The 25,991-nt window shown below is 41.6% G+C and overlaps 1 protein-coding gene across 1 annotated transcript in view; it reads right to left on the reverse strand.

Annotated features, from left to right (window-relative positions):
• DPY19L1 (dpy-19 like C-mannosyltransferase 1) overlaps positions 1–25,991 on the reverse strand; it is a 243,399-nt gene that overhangs the window by 79,116 nt on the left and 138,292 nt on the right. The window contains exons 23-25 of the mRNA XM_082399504.1: positions 22,293–22,474; positions 19,283–20,238; positions 7,727–7,865 (exon numbers count right to left, since the gene is read on the reverse strand). The gene's annotated coding sequence lies outside the window, so the exon portion shown is untranslated. The remainder of the gene's footprint in view (positions 1–7,726; positions 7,866–19,282; positions 20,239–22,292; positions 22,475–25,991) is intronic.

A 25,991-nucleotide genomic window follows, 5' to 3' on the forward strand; every position in this document is an offset into this window, starting at 1 on the left:
GAAGTAGCTGCCATCTACCGTGATTCTACAGAGGTGGGCAGACCGTGGTTGAGAGACCTCTGACTCCACACCTCACATTCAGGGAACTGGGAGCGGTCTTCACAGTATGGACCCACCAGACATTTTAATAGTATCTTTGGTCCTTTCCACAGTGTCGTCTATGCCATTGTGATCAGAACTATTTGGGTCAAAAGTAAAGCCCATGAGACGGTGATTTCCAGCTGCTCAGGTAAGTCTCTCATCTGCATTACCCAACTCTTAGCTAATTTTGCTTCTGTACCGGTTTTCCTCTAGCAAATATGAGCTTGGGTTTTCTGGTTATAACAAGCTTGCTCTGTCATATCAGGGCCCAGCTGGCAGGTCAGACCCCCAAAGGCTGTACCGGGCAGGCTCTGCTTTCTCCACGTGGCTTCCCTAAAAAGTGAGGAAGGAGGACTTTGGGCCTGGCCAAGTAGTGCCAGCAGAGTCCTTCGAAGCAGCCTTTGAGCCAGGACCTGAGGGTCACCCTAGTCTGGTAGGTCTGGGAGAGAGGGCCCCTGGAGGACTCTGGGATGAAAAGAGAGGACAGTGCAGGGAGGAAGCTGCACATTCAGCAAAACATGAGGACAAACATTTCTACTTGGCTTACATTCACAAGAAAACTGCCATCTATCCACAGAACAGTCCTGGACCCTAGGACAGTCAAGGCATGGTTCATGCCGTCCCCACTGTCCCAGCACACCACCGCACAGCAGAATGAGCCTGAGGCTGCCAGCTACAACCCTTCCCCAAATCCCACTTCAGCAAACCTTAATGCCAGGCACCACCTACACAATCGGTGCTGAGACTTGGAACCCTACCCTGCTTCCCAGGCAGACATTGCTGGGCCTCTGAGGACAACCTGGAGAGAACACAGCAAACCCACGTGCCCGAAAGAAAAGAGAAAGTGTTCCTGGGTGTCTAGTTACTTTAATGCGACTAGTTCTGAAGGAGGGGACCAGCTCTGCGCCCATGGAGCTTCCACACCTCCTCCCATTCCATGAACACACACATTGAAACACCCAGTCTCACATACACACACACACACACTTACACGCCCATATGCACACACATATACATACTCACCCACATAGGCTCACACAAGGGCAGCAAGGTATAACACCGATCCCTGGAGTAAGAAGAGTTCGTTTCCGTTCCAGATGTGCCACTAAGAGCTGTGCCACCTTGCAAAGTCATTTAACCTCTCTGGACTCCAAGGGGTTAAAATGAGGGGACAGATTAGATTCTCTCTAAGTCTTCCTCTTTTCAGACTTTCAGCTGTTACCTTTACTGGACCAAGACAGAGCTTGTTTTCCTCCACATCGAAGCTACTTCTTTTAGTGTAACTGAGAGAAAGTTAAGAGGATTCATTATTGGGCACTAATAATCTGTATCCCTTTCCCTAGGAGAATTAGTAGAGATGTATAAGTCTTGGTGACTTCATCTGAATTCAGTTCAATTCTGCTGTGTCCCAACACGTGCCAGGAGTGGTCCAAAGGACCAAGAATGCTAAGGAGTACATAGCATGGATCTTGACTATAGGAAGCCTAGTCTCGTGCACTGGGTCCCAGCCCTAGCTGCACAAGAGTGTTTCCCAGGGAGCTTTTCAAATGCACCAGTACCCAGAAACTGCTGCCTAAGAGATTCTGATTTACTTCATCTGGGGTGGGGTCTGGGCATCATTACTTTGGAAAAGCTCTTCGGATGATCTTAATGTGGACCCATGTTTGACAGCCTCTGGTCTAGTAGGAGACACTGTCACAGGCAGCTGACTTCCACTCTGAGTGACGAGTATAACCCAGAGGTGTTCACAGGCTGCTGGGAAATTTTCCACCCATGAAGAATCTATCATTTGCTTGTGGCTCAGCACAGATCCTTGTGCCTCCCTCATGGTGGTCTAGTCTTTGCACTCTGGTTCTTCTAGAAGAACAAGAGTAATCAGAGAGGATACATTCATTTTATTCTTTGTGGGTGGCTGGCGATGGTCAAAGATCAGAATATTTGTCTGAAAAAAAAAGATGGATGAAGGCATCCTTCCTATATCAGATATCAAAGAAATACACCAAATAGTTGTTGAGGGGGAATAGAACAGGACAGAAACTCTAAAGGAAACCTAAGGTATTTAGGGTATGATGAAGTAGTTCAGACTGATAGGAAAATAGAGATTGTTTGAAAATTAGTGTTGTTGAGAAAACTAACCAACTATTTGGAAATAGATGGATAGGTAAATAAGTAAAAAAATAAATACACATGATTGCTACCTTATATGCTATAAGGAAATAAACTACTGATTAAGGGAAAGAAAAGAAAATATACGAATTATTGTTTATAATCAGGAAAAATTGAAAAAGGTATGAACATCCTACAATGAGGGATTAAGTACATTAATTATACAGCCATACAATGAAATACTACAGCTCTAAAAATTATTGTATAGTATACTTATTGCCTTAGAAAGATGGTTACGATGTATTAGATTAAGAAGGAGAAAGCTGTATGGTGTTGCCTTTATAAATGTGTGAATATATAATATACAATAGAATATATAAGTGCATGTACAGAGAGATGATAGCTGGATGCATAGATAGACAGAAAATGTCAGGGAGGACAAATACTAAATGTTATAGTGATTATGTCTGAGTGGTAGAATCTTAGTTGATTTTTATTTTCTTCTTTTTTTTTTTTGTGCTTGGACACTGAGAGGTCTAACGCTGAGACTGTATACATATATTCATTTCATAAAAATTATCTTCTATCTTTTACAAATGGAAATCATATTAATTTTTAAATTATACATATCTGTATAGATATATAGATATATCATTGCATTGCCTGGGGAGCTTTTCAAGTGAGTTGTCACTTAACAGAGTGCATGACCCTAGTGTGATGGTGAACAGATCAAATGTAGTGGGACCAGAGGGCTTTGGAAGGTCCAGAGCTTTGGGTTGGAAGGATGCATAGAGAAAAGGAGGATGTTTTAGTATGCTCAGGCGCCACAGCAATATACCACAGTGAGTGGCTTAAACAACAAATTTATTTTATCCCAGTTCTAGAGACTCGAAACCCAAGATCAAGGTACCAGTCAGTTCTGTTGCTGGTAAGAGCTCTCTTCTTGGATTGCAGATGTCCGCTGCTGCCTTCTTGCTATCTCCTCACATGGCAGAGAGGAGAGAGACAGAGAAATCTTTCTAATGTCTCTTCTCATAAGGGCACTAATCCCATTATAGGGTTCCTGCTCTCGTGATCTCATCTAACTCTATCTTCCAAAGGCCCCATCTCCAAATACCATCACATTGGGGGTTAGGGCTTCAACCTATGAATTTTGTGGGGACACAAACATTCAGTCCATAACAGGAGAAGAGTCAGGAAAAAAAAAAAAGAGATGGTGGAAATAAACAAAGACCAACCAAATGAGAATAGACAAAGGCTATTTTTTCAAAGCTTGCTACAGCAAGGGACTCAGCCACCATCACTTGTCTCTTGGCAGAAATACAAAAGCAGGCAGTGGAGTGAGAAAGCCTCCAGTACGTCCTGATTGGTGGCTGTTGGCATGTGGCAGCTGTAAGTGCGCTGACTAGAAGCATGGCATCCTGTGTGATGGGTTACGGGTGTATATTTGGCTTTCTCAGGATGGCTTTAAGTAAAAAATAGGGGCAAATATTAAAGAAGCTGTCAGTCATTTATCAAGTCTTGGCTATTTGGGGTAGACTGTTACAGGTATTCTTATTTGGCTTATGGACTGCGAGATAGAGACAGTGGTCTGACTTCCTCCAAGTCTGAGTTGCACATAGCAGGTTGGCTTCCTGGTCTGGTTACTGTAGATAATGGGTTGGTTTCCTGGGCTGGTTGCTGCAGAGTGTGGGTCAGAGTTCCATCTTAAATATGATCTGGCCACCATCCATTTGTTTGTTCCGTCTGTCAACACACACTGACAAGACAGAGGGACAGACAGAGCACTTACTGTCAGCCACTTCTGGGTCCTTTCCATACTTTACCTCCCTGAATCCTTACAGAACCCTGAAAGGTGATATTATCGTCTATCTTTTGCACATGGAAGACAGGCTCGAGGGTAAAGCAATTTGCTTGTTTTCATAGGTAGCGCATGACACAGCAGGATTCAAATGCACATATGATTGGCTAGAAAGCCTATGTTTTCTCCTCTACATCAAGCTCCCTCTCAGAAAGAAGGACAGACAGAAAGGAAGGTGGTGAATGACTGAAAAAAGAGCTCAAGCTAAAAAAAAACAAACAAACCATTTTTTTAATTAAAAAACCCAAACAGGATTGTTGGCATGGCCGTCTTTCACCAGCCTCCCTGCTGTGCTTGGCCTTCAGAGCACTATTCCAGAGTCATCTCCCGAAGTGTTTTGTTTTGATATATTTAAAAATCTAAAAGGTGACCTAATTTTGTTTAAGTAGGCTGAGGTCTTCCTGTACTTTCAGATTTAAATCAGATTGCTTTAAACCCTTGTCCTGTGGTTTCTGCCAGTTCCAGGAGACTGCTATGTCCTCTCTCCCTGTCCCTCTGGGTTCTTACCCCACTGTCTCACCTCCAACAGCTCTTCTGTCCCCTCTGCTCCTGGTCCAATGAACCATGGAATTCACCTTATTTTCCTTAGGTTTGAGGTGATGACAAGTTTCCACATTCTGTCAGCTACCCCACCACCCGGGGTGTCTCCCACCCCTTTTTTCTCAGCAGGCCTCTCACCACTGTGGTTGGGCCCCTGTCTCTCCCCAGAGTGCCCCATATCTCGCTGCTACTCGATTTTCCAGTCCCTGCACTCTTGGGTTTCCCCCATCCTCTAGTCCCTGAGATATTACAAAGCCACACAGAGATCCATTTTTCCACTGATACACAGTATGCCATTACTCCTCCCCAAAGGTGGAAGTGGCTACAGTCAGTTTTTATTCTTTAATACAAGTTTATATGTCCATCACACCTATTTTTTAGTTGTCTATATCTTTATATCACCATCACTGACCCCTTTCTGGAATGAGGAGCAGGCAGATGGTGGTTTCAAAAGCCTGTATACTCTCTATATCTTATTCATAAGCAGAACCCACTTGGTTTTCTATCTGTCATTACAGCCAAGTAGCTCTGGAGTTGGCTGGTAAGTAGGATCTCCAGTGGTGTTAGTACCTCAGGATTACTGCTCATCAATGAGGGGACATAAGCAATGATTAGTGTGAACAGAAGCTCACTTTGTAAACACGGGCTGCAAAATTCAAGTTTAAGAATCACTCTTCTTTCTGGCAAGTATGTCTATTTCTCCCCCTCAAAGGCTGACAGAAAGGAAAAGAAAGAACTATTTAATAAATGATCTACAGACTTTCCCAAAAACAAGTGCGTGGAAGGCGAGAGGTAGAGAATATGAGGTTTCCAATTCCGTAGGTTATCTTTCATAAATGAGCTTGCTCTTGATGCCCAGGGGTGTTTACTCCTATAAAACAGAACATTTATCGCATGGGGGCAGGAGATGGGGGAGGTGCACCCATGAAATAGATGAAGTATAACATATCTGATATAACTGAGTCTGTCCAAAGTATAGGTATATCCAAAGTACATGTTTCCAATTAAATGGGGCAGAACGAGGTGAAGAAAAATCTTCGGATTAGGAACTGGGTTAGAGTCCTGTTCACCTCTAACTAAATGAACTTGAAATAAGCCCATTAAGTACCTTTCTTCATCAGTACATGAGAGTATAATGGCTTCTCTGCAAACAACACCTTCAGCAAAAGACATAAAGAACTTTATGAAAAATATATACAGGGTTTCCCTGGTGGCGCAGTGGTTGAGAATCTGCCTGCCAATGCAGGGGACACGGGTTCGAGCCCTGGTCTGGGAAGATCCCACATGCCGCGGAGCAACTAGGCCCGTGAGCCACAATTACTGAGCCTGCGCGTCTGGAGCCTGTGCTCCGCAACAAGAGAGGCCGCGACAGTGAGAGGCCCGCGCATGGCGATGAAGAGTGGCCCCCACTTGCCGCAACTAGAGAAAGCCCTCGCACAGAAATGAAGACCCAACACAGCCATAAATAAATAAATAAATAAATAAATAAATAAATAAATAAACCCAAAGTTAAAAAAAAATATATATATACATATATAAATAAATGACACTTATAGCATGTTCGTGGATAGTAAGATTCAGTACCATAAAGATGTCAATTCTCCTCAAATGATCTACAGATTAATGCAGTTCCAATCAAAATTGAAATGGGACATTTTATTGAGCTTGACAAGCCAATTTAAAAACATACGTGGAAATTTCAAGAGCCAATAAAAAGCCATGAAGACAGTTCTGGAGAAGTAGAACAAGGTAGTAGAGGTTTACTGTACGAAATACTGATTTATCATAAAGTTAGAATGATTAATAGAGTGTGGTATTGACACAATTCAATAGAAAAATGGAAAATAAAACAGACCCCAAATAGAACTACATATGAATGAGAACTTGATACATGTCAGAAGATCATAGGGAAAGAAATGAAATTGGAACTTCACCTCAATTCTTAGGCAAAATTACATTCCAGGAAATTATAGACTTAAATGTGAAATGTAAGACTTTTAAAAATTTTTAAAGAAAATGTAGGGTGTTATTTTTATGACATTAGAATAAAGGAATTCTTAAACGAGATACAAGATACAAGGTACATTAAACCAAAAAACTGATGGATAAATTTGACTCTATTTATATTTAAAAGTCAAACCAAAAAGTGGGAGAAGCTATTTGCAACACGTAATCTGGGAAAATGTATGAAGAATGTATGAAGAACTCCTAAAAATCAATCAAATGTATTTTTTAAAAAGATAAATAGAAGAAAAATGAGCAAGGCACAAACAGACATTTCACAGGAGGGAAAAGAGAAATAGCCAAAAATAAGATTCTCAACCTCATTGATAAATCAGGAAAGTGCCCATTTAAACTTCAATTAGATACAATTTTCCACTCACAGGACTGGTAAAAATTTTGAAGTCTGTTATTTCTAAGTATTGACAAAGATATAAACCTCATGGTTCATCTGGCAATATCATTCCTAAAAAACTTAGTAGACTTCTGATTTATTTGCTTCCAGTCAGTTTCACATGCCAGCAATCATATTCAAAAAGTCTTTCTGAAAATAATTCTCAGGCCTGACTTGTTTCTTTGCTTCCTCATCCAATCCCTTTCCCCTAACTGAATAGAAGCTAGCTTGAGGCCACCTGAAACCATAGGTGGGAGGCCACATCCTTAGTCTGATCTTCCCCTCATTGCTGGTTTAAACCCCTCACTGTAATAACTGAATTTGGGTTCAGGCTTCATCGGCACAAGACCTGCACACTCAGAAGGTATACACATTCGCATTTTCATTTTGTACCCGGCCACGCAAAGTATATAGCTGGTGCTACGAGGGGCTAGGAGCAACTGACCCTTGCAACTCTACAAGATCCCAACTTTTAGAACATTCTTTTAACTTCCTTTCATTTTTGTTCATAAACCAACCAACTCTTGTCTGAGTTCATCTCTTTTTTTAATACTTGCTAAACACAGCTGGTGGCAATCAACACACACTATTAACATTCTGTCTATCAACTGTGGTAGTTAATTTTCTGTGTCAACTTGATTGCCCTAGACAGATAGCTGGCAAAACATTATTTCTAGGTGTGTCTGGAGTGCATTCCTGGAAGCAGTTGAATCTGTAGACTAAGTAAAGAAGATCGTCCTTACCAATGCCAGTGAGAATCATCCAATCCACTGAAGGCTTGAATAGAATAAAGAGGCAAAGGAAGTGTAAATTTGCTCGAGCTGGGACATCCATCTTGTCGTGCTCTCGCGCATCAGCATTTCTGGTTCTTGGGACTTCAGACTAGGATTTAGAGATTTATACCATTGGTTGCCTGTTTCTCCAGCATTTGGACTTAGACTTATACCATCATCTCCCCTGGTATTTCTCCCATGAAAATGCCTTTGGATTTGGGCTGAATTATACCACCAGCTTTCCTGGTTCTCCAGCTTGCAGACAGCAGATTATGGGACTTCTCAGCCTCCATAACTGCATGAGTCAATTTCTATTACAAATTTCCACATATATATATCCTATTGGTTCTGTTTCTCTGGAGAGTCCTAACTCCACACCACCCTTGTACCCTCCCCGGGGGTCCAGTCTCAGTAGGCACACAATCTGCCTTCCCAAGCATCATATATAACGGTTCTATCCAATGCATCTCTAGTGTCCCAGCTTTCCCTATCAGTTTCCTTATTACCTGCTGCCTGCTCACTAGGCCAATGCCACATGTTTTAGGTTTGTGTTATGACAGCGTTGCATATGAAGCACCAACCTCTGCTTTAGTTAAGGAAACTCTAGAAGCTATACCAGAGAAACCCCCAAATACAGCAGCCTTAAAATAGAAGTTTGTTTCTTGTTCAGTTAAAGTCCAATTAACAGTAAAGGTCAAAGGGATGGATACACAGTCATTCAGAAACTCAAGCAGATGGAGATTCTGCCACTCTTAACAGACGGCTGCTAAGGTATTGCTTAGCATCAGCATCCAGCAGTCTGGGGAGGCGGGAAGAGAGAGTGAAGGATTACTCAGGGGGTTTATCTGAGCCAGGCCTGGGAATGGTACATATGGATTCTTCCCATGTTCCTAGACGCAGAACTTAGTCACATGACTACCTCCCTGCTGAAAGGGAGACTGGGAAATGTAGTCTCTCTGTGTGCCCTGGGGGCAAAGAAAGGATTTGGTGGATAGCTAACCTGTCTCTGCCACAATTATTTTAGGTCTGTCAGGGTTCCTGGTTCTGCCTGAGCTGAGGAGCTGAGGAACAGAAAAGGCTGTGAGTTAGGTAAGTTAGGTCATACCTCCTCATATCTAGCTATGACCTCCTATAAAAAACAAAAGGAAGTGGCCAAAGTCCTGCAGCTAAGCAGATGAGACATAACATGCTAAAAATAGTTAATATTCAGGTTATATTCGTAGATAAAGAGGTCATCAATGATCAGAAATTGAAAGTGAATTTTAAGTTTAAAAATTTTAGAAATCAGGCAATCAGGCATAACTGTTAAAATGTTTAATTTTTTAAATAAACCTGAAGTACATAAAGTTCCCAACATATGAAAAAAAAATATTTAAAAATATTAACCAGGTAGTCTTCCTTGTTAACAAACAAATCACCTGGACTCATTGTAGGTCCACTGATGGCCCCTCCACCCACCAGGAATAAATTCTGCTTCACTTAAAATCTCTAGATACCAACTGCTCCCCCTTCATGGGCTCAGTGCACAAGAAAAATAGGTTCCCAGTGACTCTGCAAGGGGCATGAAGCATGGGGAAGGTAAGGAGCAGGAACTGGCCACTTGGAGACTAAACCTTCAGCGTGGGCCGCCACTAGGGTTGCATCCTTGAACTAAGACAGCCTAAGGCAGCATGCTGCTTCCAGTCCTGAATCTAATCAACCCACCGCCTCTAGGCTGCCCCCTATTAATGCACAGTGACAGCTGAATTTCACTGCTTTTCTGGCCTCAGCTCAGCCCCAAGGTCTAAGTAGAAATAATCCTTTTATCTCCCAATAAAGGAGAATACTGGGATTTTGTAGCTCAGCTCACTGTGAAGAGCCATCTTTAGGAGCTGGAGGCTTTGCATTTCCTAGAGTGGTTGGATTAAATATGCTTTTCACTGATTTCATTGGGAGATCGAAGGGCAGGAGTTGATTATATTGTCACCCATTTGCTCTGTGGAAAGTACTGCAAGTTTCCATTTTAAGCAGATTTCAGAGCACAAATGTCATTCTCGAGAAGTTTTCTGAAAAACCAACTAAGTCTTCAGAGCCATACTGTTTAGGAGCCAGCTGTTAGTCCAGCAAATGGAGATACTTTGAAAAGATACAATTTTTTAAAAATAAATTTATTAATTTTATTTATTTATTTATTTTTGGCTGCATTGGGTCTTTGTTGCTGCACGTGGGCTTTCTCTACTTGCGGCGAGCCGGGGCTACTCTTCATTGCGGTGCGTGGGCTTCTCATTGCGGTGGCTTCTCTTGTTGCAGAGCATGGGCTTTAGGCGCACGGGCTTCAGTAGTTGTGGCTCTCAGGCTCTAGAGCGCAGGATCAGCAGTTGTAGTGCACAGGCTTAGTTGCTCTGCGGCATGTGGGATCTTCCCAGACCAGGGCTCGAACCTGTGTCCCCTGCATTGGCAGGCAGATTCTTAACCAATGCGCCACCAGGGAAACCCAAAAAGATACAATTTGATCTGCTGTCTTTTACTTGCCTCCCATGGCTATAATCCCACCCTGATAATTATTTGATGTATACAATTCCTATATACAGATAACACTGTATAATAGCCTATCTAAATGTATATGGTAATACCGTCTGTTCACTTCCATAAAGGCAGCTCATACCTCCTGAAATACCGTTAAAACCCATCATCTGAACTAATAAGGGAATTGACATTCTCAGTGTGGGGCTTGGCATCTTGAATACATTATTTTATTTTAATTATCAAAATAACTCTGTGAGTTTGGTGTTTTATGCTTCATTTTTGGAAGTGGGAAACTGAGGCTAGAAACAGTAGGCAATTTGCATAAGGTGACACCTTTAGTAAGTTGTGGAGCTGGAGGGTGTATTCAGGTTTGACCCTAAAGTCTGTATCCTTCCCAAGATATCACCTTGAAAATCAAGGCTTTTCAGCCTTGGCACTATCAGTGTTTTGAACTAGATAATTCTTTTTTGCGAGGGGCTGTTCTGTGTACTGAAGGATGTTTAGCAGCATCCTGGCCTCTGCCCACTAGATGCCAGTAGCACCCACACCCAAACATTTGTGACAATCAAAAATGTGTCCATGGGGCTTCCCTGGTGGCGCAGTGGTTGAGAATCTGCCTGCCAATGCAGGGGACACGGGTTCGAGCCCTGGTCTGGGAGGATCCCACATGCCGCGGAGCAACTAGGCCCGTGAGCCACAATTACTGAGCCTGCGCGTCTGGAGCCTGTGCTCCGCAACAAGAGAGGCCGCGACAGTGGGAGGCCCGCGCACTGAGATGAAGAGTGGCCCCCACTTGCCGCAACTAGAGAAAGCCCTCGCACAGAAATGAAGACCCAACACAGCCATAAATAAATAAATAAATTAATTAATTAAAAAAAAAATGTGTCCAGACATTTCCAAATATAACCCAGGGGGCAATATTGCCCTCACTTGAGAACCACGGCTGTAAATGCTTCTGAAGCATTTGCTTCCTTACACCACTGAAGTTTTGTGGTGCTGTGAAATGCACAGAATGATTTGAAGGCCCTAACAGTGCCTAAGAGTGGCCTTCCAGGGGAGACATTAAGAAATAAAAATCAATTCTAATTAGCATTTCAGTTCATTGCACATAAAAAGCCCCTTATTCCTAGGATTCCTGCTAACCGTTTGTCCTCTCCAGTGAGTAAGTGTTCCCGCTGTGAAAACACTCAGAAGCTTCGATGGCTTGCAGCTGCCTCAGAAATTCAGCCCAAACTCCTCAGGGAGACATTTAAGGTCTTCCCACTTTGGCCTCAGTTCTTCTCCCCACTCTCAAATCCAGCGTTCTTTCAGGCTCCAGCCAAGCGAGATGACTCACCGAGGTCCAAACGCTTCCTACATTTTCTTGTTTCCGTGTCTTGGCTGAGGACGTTCCCTCTGCTTCACACGTCTTTCCCAATCCCACGCCCCTATCCCCAGCTCTGCCTTGGGAATCTCTGCCTCTGCCACACGGCCTCCTCTGCCTAACGGTAGGGGGATGGCTTCCTTCTTCGTTCATAGTCGGTTTTTTGGTTTTCCTCATTCTCATCTCACCCAGCCGTGTGCGGAGTGTGTGATCTTTCCTGCTGGATTGAAAGTTCCTAGAGAAGAGGAACTCTGTTTTAGCCTATCTTGTTCAGTCCTTATCTCTTAGCAGATGTGCTATGCTTGGTGGGTTGGACTGCATTGGATTGCAGAGGGGGTAGAATAAATAGTGCAAAGGTAAATTTCACACCAGTTTCCATGAGGATTTAAATACGCTTCAAACGTGAAATCTGAACGATGTAGTGAGGACCAGCGAGCACAGTGGTTGGCCTCTAGGGTATAACCGCCCTGCCCCATATGACTTAGGCGCCCTGGGTGGGCCTCTGACCTGGGCCACCACTAGAGTTGTGCCCCTTGAGCCTTAATCAATGGCACCCAGCTGAGGGTGTGTGGGGCTAGCATTCTATCCATGACTCCCTCATTGAAGGTATGCCCTGGGGCAGGTCTGCATATATCCGGAGGGAGGGCACCTTTACACAATTTTCACAAAGGCACCATACGGGCTGGTGGAAGCCCTGACAGTAAAAACTCTCCCACATCAAGGCACCCTGTGTACAACATCTCCATCCCCAAATTTGTCATCTAACTACTCCTTCTACTAAGAACTATTGCACTGAATTCTGCCCATCCTAATCAATATTTGTTTTACCACTACTTCTTGACTAGAGAGAGGTTTATATTAACTCGTTCAACAAATATTTGTTAATCATTCACTAAGTTTAGAGGATGCAGAAACAACACAAAGTCTCTGTCTCCATTAAGCTTACATTCTAGTGGATTCTTATATTTAACCCACACACGTTTTACTATCAAACAACCCACATAGGCTTAAAGTTATAACCAGGCTCCTATTTGGGACAGCTTTCTATTATAGCCCTGGCTTGAGCTTTTGTTGAGAGTAGGGTTTCTGAGTCAAATGAGTACGCTAGTCTGGGTAACAATTCTAGGCAAACCGCTTTGCCCTAGGTTGCTGAAGGGACAAGATGGGTGTCTCAGCATCGCCCCCTGTGGTCACATGGCTAATTCCAGCTTCGGTTGATTCAGGGCATCCAGCCAAGCCTCTTGAGAGAGTCTGGATGTCCCAATGCATTTGCATTTTATATTAAGCTGCAAACTGAGCAGTTTCCAGCATCCAGACCAGAGCCATCTTTAGGAAAATGTCCACGGGGGGTCTTCCTGGGCATAGGTGAGGAAGATGGAAGTGGTCCCATGACAACTGTGGGTCTAACCTATGATGCTCCTATTGGCAGAAGCAGCATTTATTTTACCTTTCTCCTTTTGTGCCTGCAGATGGAAAGCGGTGCACCATTTCCAACCGAGGCCTCATCTCAAAGGCAAAAATCAAGGCCATCAAGTATAGCATTGTCATCATTCTTGGTAAGCAACGTCCCTCCTTTTGTTGCAGAACTGTGTGGACATTCCAAAAGCAAATTTGTACCTAGAACCTGGTAGGTAGAGAGCCCATACAATTAAAAAATTTGTCTACAGGCACTTCTACCTTTGTCTGATTAGATAAGAATATGTGGAGCTAATCAGTCCATCTATGCCTCCTTCAAGGGCTGACATTTGGTTTCTAATCACTCTCTTTATGAATATTGTTGTCCACCACAGCCCTGGGGTGGATAATGTGGAGAAAATCTAATTAGGACATAACTGGCTGAAGCTGATGCTCACCATCATCCAGTTGACCCAGTTGCTTTCCTGAAGGCACACTCTCCCCAGGGCTGAAGTCCATCAACCAGAGGAAGACAAAAGTGGCATTCCATTTCTTCTGGATATTTAATGTCAAGGTCACTATAAATCCTTCCCTAATGGATGCCTTATCTTCTCTCCACCCTACTGTCGTCTTCCCTTTCCTTTTCCTTTCTCCCTACTCTTAACACCCATAAAGTCACCTCATCTCAGGAAAAAAAAAAAAAAAAAAGGTATTTCTAGAGTACCTAATCTATGTCAGATTGGTGTACATTCTTTGTTATTCTCAAACCTTCAAAATTTTCTCTACCTTCTACCCTCTCAGTTAATGATCCTGTTTCTTATTTCACTTAGAAAATACTCTACCAGAATAGAACTTCCTCATTCTCCTGCCTTCACATCCATGGACCTACCTGCATCTCTGTCTTTTCTCCTATTACTATGGATAAACTGTCTCTGCTTCTTTCTAAATCCAAAATGCTCACTTGAGCCCTGTATCCCATTCCTTCCTGCCAACTCAAGATTTGCTTCTCCAGTCATCTCCTCTCCCCCACAGATGTCCCCCTTGCCTGGATCATATGCACACAAGCATACTGTAATAGCTCCCTCGATAAACTCTCCCATAACCCTCTTTAACACTCTCTTTTCTAGCAGAACTCCACCACTTTTCACCTCTCATTCTCTGGAGTCTATTTCTCTTAGCTTTCTTTCCTATTACTCTAGTAAAGACATCCTTATCAAGGTCACCACAACCAACAAAATGCCAAATATCAATTCTCAATCTTTACCTTACTTGACTTCTAAGCAACATTTGATTCGTCCTTCTTTGGAATTCTTCCTTTGCTTGGAAATTATATCTATGATTTCTACTTGAAATCTCTGTGTGTAATTTCTAATAAGCTTATCATACTCGACATGAAAACCCAGAAGTCTCAGCATGCTCTCCTACCTCCTGCAAGATAACTCTTCCTCCTGTTGTCCCCAGTTCAGTAAATGACAGCATCTTTCACCCAGTGTCCACACCAAAAATCTAAGAATCATCTGTCTGTCATGATTCTATTTCTCTCCCACCTCACATATCTAGTCCATCAGTAAGGCCCAGAGGCTTTACCTACAAAAGAGATCTCGAATCCAACCATTTCTCAGCATCTATACAATTATTTCCTTGGTCTAAGCTCCCACCAACTTCTCCCTGGAACCTGCAACTGATCTTCTCTTATTCCTTCCCTGCAAAGCAGCCAACGTGATCTTTTTAAAAATGTAAATCAGACACTATCACTACACTGCATACCCACATATAGCTTCCCATTACATTGGAATAAAGTCCTACTTTTTCCCATGTCTTATATGACCTGTGTGATCTATCCCCCAGCCAAGTCTCCAGCCCCATTCCCCTGCTCTCCCCCTTTCCTATTCTATAACAGTCACACTGGTTTTCTTGCTATTTCTTCAAAATGTCAACTTGTTCATACCTTGCACTGTTTCCCCCACCTGAAATGTTCTGCCTTCAGATGGTGGCATGGCTTATCCCTCACATCATCTTGTTTTCCAACAATACCACCTCTTCAGAAAGACCTCCTTGATAAGTCTTAAATAGCTCTCCTGTAATCTTTACCCGACCTTATTTTTCTTCATATTTCTACTTCTACCTGACAGTATAGGATATATATTGATCTGCTTATTGTCTGTCTCCCCTGCTGGCATAAGAAATCCATGAGAGCAATGACTTTGCTTTTGTGTTCCTTACATTATTATCACCAAGGCCTTAGGGGTTACACGCACACTAGGTGCTTAATTAATATTAGTTGAATGAATGAATGAGGTTATGCAAGAAGGAAAGGGATTTGTACCATTTCCTTTTTATTTAGCTCAAATACTACCCCTCCCTACCCTTCTTGCAGCTCTTGGGAGCTCTGGGAGCATAGCTCTCATGTTAGCTCTTCTAGCGTATCAAATCACCAGAACCGTCCATCTCACCTTTCTAAAATGCAACTGCAAAATGCCAAATAGACCATAAAGAGTGTGACTCAGCGAGCAGAACATAGTCACAAAACAACACTGCAGGCAGACCTGGGAATAGAGCATATACCACCCACCAGGGCTCAAAATCCCTTCCCAGAAGCTTCTGAAGTAGATCAAAGATTATCTTGCCTTCCCAGATAATCAGAAGCACAGATACACATTCCCTGGATGTTGAGTTAGGAAACTTATCATGTGTTTCAGAGCCAATATAGCCTTTCGTAATCAGGGAGTATATTCCCAGGCACTGGGCTCCCTTTAGTCAGAGAGCAGCGATGCCCACAAGGAGGTCAGCCAGTGTCAACAGCCCAGTCAGACCAAAACGCTCCTTCCTATAACAAATATTTTGTAATGCCCCTTTACCACCCTGAAATGAAATGTATACATAAAACTATCTAGTTAACGTAATTCTTAAAGGATCAATATACAATAATATAAAGGAGGAATAGAAAGAAAATAATTTATAATAAAATAACACAGATTTCAATATAGAAATACTTGGGCACAGCCCAGTGAAGTAGTAATAGCTCCAAATGAAAACCAATGCAGGTGTGTTTTCATGGAGACGTGAAAAATAAAGCAGTATTGCTGCCAGTGACTTTATTTTCCCAGCAGGTGAGCAAATCCTGCTAAAGTTCCAAATTAAACAAAGTAATCTTTCCTCTATTTGCAAGGGAATTACACTTCTGGAAGACTCAGTATTTAATTAAAATATTGTGTTCATATATAAAACAGAGTTAGGTTTCTAGATTGGGGTCATTATAAACAGGGTTCTCTGCTACATAACATTTGAAGGATGTATGGGACATGGGTGGGACTGCCCGCATCGTGCAGGAAGACCCGTATCCCTAGGAAAACCGGAACCCTCCCCTAACACACACAAATACATAAACATGCATTTAAAAAATTCCCCCAAATGGAAGCTTTGCCCCTCCATGCCCCTGAACCACTATTCTGGGCCAATGCCAGGCTTCACTACCTTAGCCCAGAATGTTTAGTGGTCTTTGTGTTTGAATTGCTCTGTTTTAATAGATTGCCAAGGTCTGGGGTAAAAAATGTGTCAGTCAAAGCGTTACGGAGGAAAGTTGGTTCCTGCAGCCAGATGGTAAAGGAAGCCTGACTTCTCTGCAGAAAAAATCCTATGTGTGAGAAAGGGGGAGAAAAAGGGTGGAGAGGATGTTGCAAGAAAGTAGGAGAGCACATGTTTGTGTCCAGTCAACCCCAAGAAGGTATATCTCTGTGGTAATAATCTGGGTTCTCCAGAGAAATAAAAGATAGATATATATGTAAAGAGATTATTATAAGCAATCGGCTCACATGATTGTGGAGCTGAGAAGTCCCCAGATCTATAGACCCAGGAGAGCTAAAGGTATAGTTTCAGTCTGAGTCAAAGTGAGAAGGCAAAAGAAGATCAAAGTCTTAGCTAGAAGACAGTCAAGCAGACAGAGTGACTCGCCTCTCACTCAGCCTTATTTATTTATTTATTTATTTAAATTTTTTCCCCTAACCAGTGTTAGGAAGATATTTTCTTTTTTAAAAAAATTTTCTTTATTTATTTTTGGCTGCTTTGGGTCTCCATTGCTGAGCACGGGCTTTCTCTAGTTGCAGCGAGCGGGGGCTACTCTTCATTGCGGTGTGCAGACTTCTAATTGCAGTGGCTTCTCTTGCTGTGGAGCATGGGCTCTAGGTGTGCGGGCTTCAGTAGTTGTGGCACGTGGGCTCAGTAGTTGTGTCTTGTGGGCTCTAGAGCACAGGCTCAGTAGTTGCAGCACGCAGGCTTAGTTGTCCGTGGCATGGGGGATCTTCCTGGACCAGGGCTCAAACTCATGTCCCCTGCATTGGCAGGTGGATTCTTAACCACTAGCCACCAGGAAAGTCCCACTCAGCCTTTTCATTGTATTCAAGACTTCAGTGGATAGAATAATGCCCACTCATAGTGGAGAAGACAATCTGCTTTTCTTAGTCTACAAATTCAAATGTTAATCTCATCCAGAAACAGTCTCACAGAAACAACCAGACATAACGTTTAACCAAATATCTGGGCACCCCATGACCCAGTCAAAGTGACACATAAAACTGGCCATCACACTCTGGATCTCCATTTCTCATCCCCTTCCTCTGAGGATTTGGATCCAAACAGAAATCAGACAGAGTCTTACCCACACCACCTGATTTGTAAGAGGTATAGGGTCGGTGTTTTCTGGAGTGGTTGACTTAGAAATGGAAAAGAAAATTGAGAATCTTGTGACTTAGCCAGGCTGTGTTTTGAAACATTAGGTACCATCCTTCCCCTCGTCTACCCCAAATCAGGAGTCACTATCTAGGCAAAGTGCTCCCTTTTCTGTCTTTTCCCATAGAGTCTCCAAAGGGCTTCGCTGGGTTTTCTTTCACACTGTGTAGAATGAGAGGCTAAGGCCGTGCTGAACAGTTCCCAGCCTTTCAGTAGTCCCTACAGTGGTCAAATTGGAGCCTCCCTTTACGAATAGAGAAGCTCCAGCAAATTTACTCAATTTTAGAAATGCATCTGTGGGATGTAATGTATGTATGTGTAGATATGTGTGTTTAAGTAAATATGACATTAATGTTAACACACACACAACTGTTCTAAATATTTCTGAGAGATTCCAGGTGCTAAGGAAGCTCCTAGTTGAAGCTGCAATCAGGGCCAACACAGAGGGCCCCCTGGGCTGTGGGCTGCTATGGTGCTAACGGCTCTTTTCTCCCCAGCCTTCATCTGCTGTTGGAGTCCGTACTTCCTCTTCGATATCTTGGACAATTTCAGCCTCCTTCCAAACACTAAGGAGCGTTTCTATGCCTCTGTGATCATTCAGAACCTGCCGGCCTTGAATAGCGCCATCAACCCCCTCATCTACTGTGTTTTCAGCAGCTCCATCTGCTTCCCTTGTGGGTAAGGGGCATTCCTGCCTGGGTCAGACATGGGGGTGCCCACTGCAGTCACCTCCAACCTGTGTCTTCCTCATGCCAGAGCTCTCTGGCAGATTATAGATGAGACACTGGAGGGTCAAAAATGTTCCGCTAGTATGACAAATTCATATCCAGCCTCATCCATGGCTCATGCTTTCTCCTATATCACATCACCTCCTATAGCAACCATCCTAATCAGGTCACATATAGAAGACCTTTTTATTTTTAGTTCAAAGCTTCTCTACATGAGTTGTCGCAATACAATGCCTTGGTGATAGCAGAACATGAAGCATTATTATCATTTTACAGATAAATTCAGGCTCACAAGGTTACATGACATTTGAGATTATATGAATAATTAGTTGCAGAGCTGAAATTAGATCCCTCCCACATCTACTCAGTCTGCTGTTTTTCAGCTGTTTTACTGCACAGCTACAGGGAGTAGGTGGAAAAATCCATAGGATATAGAATCGTAGAATGGTTTCAGGTTTGGGTTTGATGCCCTCCACTGGATCTCTCCTCCATCAACTGACAAAATCTTTCAAGTCCTTCTAGAATTATGGATGGTAGCATTTCTCAATGATCCTAAAATTCATTGATAAGTACTAGAATGGCTACCATCCCCTGCCCCGCTTTGCCTCTGGCCTCTCGCTCATTGCCGCACTCCCCTCCCCTCCTCTCCCCTTTCCTCTTGTCTCCGTGATAGAATCATAGAATGGTTTCAGGCTTGGGTTTGATGTTGTCATTGCTGATTCATAGCTACATGTGACCTAGGAAAAGTTATTTAACTTCCATAAACCTCTGTTTCCTCACCTGTAAAAAGGGGCTAATAGCAGTGCCTACCTCTTGGCCAGTGATGTCTCTGTCCATTGGGCTCTGGTGCTGACCAGTAGGGAGGAGGGCTGTGAGTGGTGGGGAAGGAAGGTGAGGGGTATTACATATAAAGTGCTTAGCATAATGTCTGATTCTTAATACATTCTCCATAACTGTTAGCTCTTAACATCCCTACTTCCCTTTTCATCAGGTCAAATTATTTTTCCTCTCTGCTCTGTTCTTTCTCTAGGGAGCAAAGATCACGGGATTCCAGAATGACATGTCGGGAGAGAACTGAGAGGCATGAGATGCAGATTCTGTCCAAGCCAGAATTCATGTAGACCCTGAGGCAGTGGTATTGCTAGGCTGAGCCCCATCAGCTCTCCTGGGTCCCCATCAGCACCCTGGGCATGTGCACGAAGCCTGAGCCAACTGCTCCACCCTGCACTTTTCATCACTTGGGGGATGCACAAGGAAAACATCCTAATGAGTGTGTGTCACCTGCATTGGCAAGTTTTAGCCAATATGAAGTCACATACTATTCACACCAGCCAGGAAAGATGCCCCTTCTTTCCCCACCACTCCCAGCTGTCCGTCCCACTGGTCAGCACCAGAATCAATGGACAGAGACTTCACTGGCCCAGGGCCTAGGCTTGGACAAGCAGAGGGAACTAAAGAAGCATGGTACATGTGTCTTATAATTACAGTTTAAGAAGTAAATAAAAGTCTTACCTGGGCCTAGATTTTCCTCCCATTTTTGGATTTAAGTTTCAGTAGTTGTAGCCAAAGAGATGTTTGTCTTGAAATGCCAACAAATTCACTTCCAGGCATTGAAGCTTTGCGTCTCCTCTGCAGACGGCCTTGGTTGGCAGATGGATGTGTTGGCAGCAGCCAACCTCACAGTCTCATTGTATCAACAAATGATTTGTAGAAAGAACACAAATGCTGGCCCTCCAGAGCAAGGTTGAAATTGAGGGGTACTTTCCCTGGTAGGAAAAGAAATAGTGCAAAAAGTCATGGGTTCCTGACCTCCAGGCTCTGAGAGTTGGGACCTGGGTCTCAACACATGGCTTTTCGGCTCTCTGAAAGCTCCTCCCTTTGCATTCTACATTTAGGCCACTCTGGGCTCTATTCATCATACCTCAGGGACACTTCTCTCTCTTTAGTTGGGAGCTGAATTCCTGTGGCTTTTCCAGGCATGATGTTGCTGTAAGATCTTTATCATTTTTGCATGTTGTACCCATTGTCTATCTAACACCTTGGCTGGGAAGCGCTGGTGAGGCTTATTTTGACAAGTCCAGAGTTTGGTATATATAAGCATAATCCAAGTGAAATATGACTAAATGTTTTCTAGTCAACTTTTATCATCAGATTTTTCCATAAGTAGAAGTGGAATAATTTAATTTGATTATATATACATCCACACCCACGGCTCTGGGATGCGCGTGAGCTCCTTATTTTTAGCCTCACATACATTCTTGACATTAAAATCTCCTTGGCAAAACTCTCCTTCCCAGAATTATTCTGAGCTTAAGCCTTTTTTTTTTTTTTTTGGTCTACTGCTAGTGGGGTTATTAAAATCTGCAATATATTTTAATAGCACTCTATTCCTCATTATGGTGTCAACCCAAAGATTTCACATTTAAGGTCACAGTGGCATTTTCCCCATAAACTCTCTTTCCAATTCCATCTGACCTTAGGGTAAGTATTTCTTAGGCAGCAATCAGATTCCTCAGTCACCATCTCTCCGAATTATTTTCTGAATTTGAAGAGACTGAATAATCTAGTTGTATGTCTACAGAACAGTTTTGAAGGCTGCCTTCCTTTCTGTCCAATCAGTTAAAAGTGAGAAACCCTGGAAGCTTTGAGTGGTTGAGAAGTGCTTTTTGACATTTCACTTTAAATCAAGATGTGCCACAGAAGACCCACAGAATCACTGCTAAAATAACTGCCTAAATGGGAGCCTATTAACAGAGCAAAATCTGGCCTCTGTCCTAAATGGCAAAATGGGAGGCCTGGGTTCTTTTGACAGATGCTTTCAATCTCTGTCAAGCTCTGGTCTGCAAAAGACATTACAAGCCTACCTCACCTATCAACAGACCCTGAAAGTTAAGGAGAGAGTTGAGTGAGGGGCTTTGTGCTCCTTAAAAACTGTGAATGTGATTTTGTAGTCGTTGTGGTGCTGTGTCTCCCATTCCCAGTGAAGACTGGAGATCAGTAAGATGATGGTACAGGCTGCTGCAGGGTAAGCGGCCATTAAAATGAAACTTGCTTCATATTGGTGTGGATTCTAGAATCTTCATTCTCATGTATTTTCTGAGCTTGAGGAAACATGATTTAAACATTGAGGAACACTGGTAATTGTTCCATAGTCTTATGACCTTGGACAAATTATTTAATGTCTCTGAGCATCAACTGTCTCATCTGTAGGATGGGAACAAAATAAGTCTGGAGCAGAGGGTCTTGTGGGTTCTTTAGAGATACAGGTTCTGAGATTGTAAAGACTTAAATTACATCCAGAGAGTCAGAGCTTCTGGAATTTCTTCCCCAGGGGACCAATGACTATATGACTCAAAGCTGAGTTATTTGCTCTTTAGAAGCTGTAACTTCCCCCTCGATCACCATGAAGTGAGAGAAACATCATTTCCTAATTGGGAAATACAGTTTGAGCTCTTGGAGAAAGTGAGCAGCTTAGTGTTGTGATGTCACCATTTGTAGCCTTGGATGCCCAAGTTGGGGCAGAGAAGCCAGCAGGGTGCTATATAAAATAAAGGTGCTTACTTCCCACACCAAGATGTCAAAGAAACCTATGGTTGCATTATCGCATAGCTTTAGGCACAGGTGAAAATTCAGGATAACGAGAATAAGTGTGTTTAATATACTTAGCCATGCTAGAGAAAATGTGTCTCCGCTTTACTGAACTAAAATATAAATGGTAAAAACTTCTCTACTTTCAGGGCTTGTGTTGAGCAGAATTTAATGGAAGTTTAATTTTGCCAAGCAACATCTCCCACTTTTTACCCCCAGAAACTGGTAATACCTTTTTAATGGCTTTAATTTGTGATTAATGATGAGAAAAAAAGTATTCCTTCTCAACCAAACATGCAGCTTAAATTTGCTTCCTCATTTCATTTGGACAAATCTGTACATCCATATACAGAAAGGACTTTGACTCTTCCTTCTGCATCCACAGTGTCAAAAGGGACCACAAGCCTGGGTCTGCTGGGGAAACAGGAAAACAAAAATATTTTTGGCAGGAAATAAAGCAGTTCTGCTCTTCTAGGATCATCTTAGGTGAACTACAGGGCTACTGGCAACTACAGTTCTTTTAACATCATCTGAATATACCTCATTTTATATGCAGATCTACCAGTGTTTTCTGCAGCTTTTCAATTGTATTTGATTGAAAGGAGATGGTCCTGTTTAGGGGCCAACCTCCTAGCTTTTGGAAACCTGAAAAACACATGCTTCATTTCTCTGCAGTTGCATTTTAAGAATGCATTATCCTCAGCAGGGCTGGTTTGGTTAACATTTTTGAAGTGCAATTCCATGCATATAGAATGTTAAGGTGGACAGAGGCTTGGGTCATGTAGTCTCATGGTTTTCAGTCTGCTCAGGGACCCCCTGAGAAGTCCCAAAGAGGTGACTCAGTATTCATATTCGTACACACAACAATGGTATATGTGTAAGTCTAGAAGTAACTAAAGATAGTTAAATTGCTTAAAATCCTTGAATTATCTGGAATGAGGGTAAAATATAGATTACCATTAGCCATTGATACACCAAGAATGCATGTTTTAATTTCAAGAATCCATGTTGTAATCACTAAAATAATAGAAGTAAAATATATAACTTCGAAAGTAAAAGAGAAGAAAAACAAATGATAAAATCACTCTAGCAGTCCAAAAGAAGGCAAGAAAAAAGAGATATAGGAACATGAACATCTGGGACAAATAGAAAGCACATAGGAAAATGGTGGATTTTTTTTGTCCAAATATATCAGTAACTGTAATAATGTAAGCAGATTAAATGCTCCAGTTAATAATCAAAGATCGTCAGACTATTGTTTGCAAAAGACATGCCTAAAACACGACGACACAGAAAGTTTGGAAGTAAAAGAGTTGACAAAGGCATTCCGTGGAAACAGTACTAAAAGAAAGCTGGTGAGACTATATTAATAAAGACTAAATAAACTTTAAGGCAAAAAGCACTAGTAGAGTTAAACAGGGACATTTCAAGTGATAAATGTTTTAGTTCAGTAAGATGATATAATAATTCTAAATTTCTATGCATTTACAATATGGCCTCAAAGTATGTATTCCAAAAAGTTGTCAGAACTACAAAACAAACAGACAAATCCACAGCCGTAGTGGGGAATTTTATCACTCTTAACTCCAGTAATTGAAGCAGGCAAAAATAAGGAATGATCTGCACAACTGGAACAACATGAGTAACACAGGTAGGTCACTTTATCCTGCCACCCCAGAGTAAACAGTCTTTTCAAGCACATGTGAAGCAGTTATAAAAGCTGACCATATGCCAGGCCATAAAACAGGCTTCAAAACTTTCAAAGATTGAGGAGGCTTCGCTGGTGGCACACTGGTTAAGAATCCGCCTGCCAGTGTAAGGGACGCAGGTTCAAGCCCTGGTCTGGGAAGATCCCACATGCCGCGGGGCAACTAAGCCCATGTGCCACAACTACTTAGCCTGCGCTCTAGAGCCCACGAGCCACAACAGGAGAAGCCACCGCAATGAGAAGTCCACGCACCGCAAGGAAGAGTAGCCCCCGCTCACCACAATTAGAGAAAGCCCACGTGCAGCAACAAAAACCCAACACAGCCAAAAAAAAAATTTTTTTTTAATTAAAAAATAAAAAGCTTTCAAAAGATTGAGCTCATATAGTCTGGTTTCTCTGATCACAATGCAATTATGCTAGAACTCAAGAGCAAAAGTATAACTAGAAAATTACCATATGTTTGGAAATTAGGAAATATATTTCTTAATAACTTATGGTCAAAGAAGAAAATACATGGAAAGTAGAAAATAATTGTACTGAATGATAATGAAATTATATCAAATGTGCAGGATACAGACAAACACTAAAAAGAATAATTTTTCTTCTTTTCCTTTAAGTCAATGAATAAATCATCTATTTTATGAACTTAGGAAAATTCACCAAAATAGACCCAGAGGAAATACAAGGAAGAAAATAATAAGAGTAGGAGTAAAATTAATGAAATAGAAACAAACATATGGGAATTCCCTGGTGGTCCAGTGGTTAGGACTCTGAGCTTTCACTGCCAAGGGTGCGGGTTCAATCCCTGGTCTGGGAACTAAGATCCGGCAAGCTGTGCATAGCATGGCAAAAAAAAAAAAAAAAAGAAAGAAAAAAGAAAACAAACATATAATTTTAAAAGCTCAAAAGATAAAATTCTGTTTTTTGAAAAAATAATAAAATTATAAACCTCTTGTGAGACTGGCAAAGGAGAAAAAAGAGGGAAGGCACAAATAAGCAGTATCATTTATTTTAAGGATATCACTGTAGGTCTTAAAGTCAATAAAGAGATAATAAAAAGATATTATGATCAAGCTTATACTAAAACAAACTGAAAATATAAATGAACAGGACAACTTACTATGACAGAAGAAGAAACAGAAAATATGAGTAGTAAGTATCATAACTACTAAAGAAAGAATATGCCTTCATTGGTGAGTTCTAACACCAATGAAGTACAAAGAAGCTCCAATTTTATACAGTCTTCAGGAGACTACAAAAAGAGTGACTTTTAAAATATTTATGAGACTAAAAAAGACTTAATGCCAAAACCCTACAACGATATTACCAAAAGGAAAATTACAAGTGAACTTCTGTCATGAAAATAAAAAGTTCCAAATAAAATGTTAGCAAACCAAATCCAGCAAAATATAAAAAGACTAAAGCATGTGACCAAGTTGTATTCATTCCAGGAATGCAAAGCTGGCTTCATATTAGAAAATCACTCAAATAACTCATTACACTGATAGATTACAAGATTAAAAAAAAATCAGTGTAATAGATACAGGAAAATGTTTGATAAAATTATTGGGCATTCAGGCATGATAAAAGATTTTCAAAAACTTGAGATAAAAAGAAATTCCTAACTCTAAAGGCTATGTACCAAAAAACCTAATGATAAAACTTTGAGGTGGTCCCTTTGAAATAAAGAATGAATGAGTAAAGAATGCCAGCATCATCACTTTTATTCAATATCATATTGAGATCCTAGCCAATACAGTGGAGCAAGCAAAAAAAAGAAGAAGAAAGGTGTAAGAAGTGGTAATGAATAATAAAAATCAGTATTATTGATATAAATGTATAGTGGAATATCAAAAATAATATACAATTATTAGAATTATTAATTCTATTATAATTCTAAATGAGATAAATTATTAGAAGTAATCATGAGGTTTAGTAAGGTTGCAGAATACAAAATCAATATACAAAAACCTACATCATCTCCACACGACAGCAACAAATAGAAATTTATTTTTTTAATTATTATTTACAATCCTTAAAAGATGAAGTTCATAAATGGTGTATAAATCTCTATGGAGAAATCATAATACTATTAAGAGGTATTAAAGAAGAAGTAAATGTAGAAATAAATACATCATGATTATTATTTGGAGGACTGAATATCATAAAATCATCCATTCTTCTCCAATCAATCCATAAAATTAATACAATGACAAAGCTCCA

Source organism: Balaenoptera borealis (genome assembly GCF_965194805.1).
Source record: "Balaenoptera borealis genome assembly, chromosome: 7".
Classification (NCBI taxonomy): domain Eukaryota; kingdom Metazoa; phylum Chordata; class Mammalia; order Artiodactyla; family Balaenopteridae; genus Balaenoptera; species Balaenoptera borealis.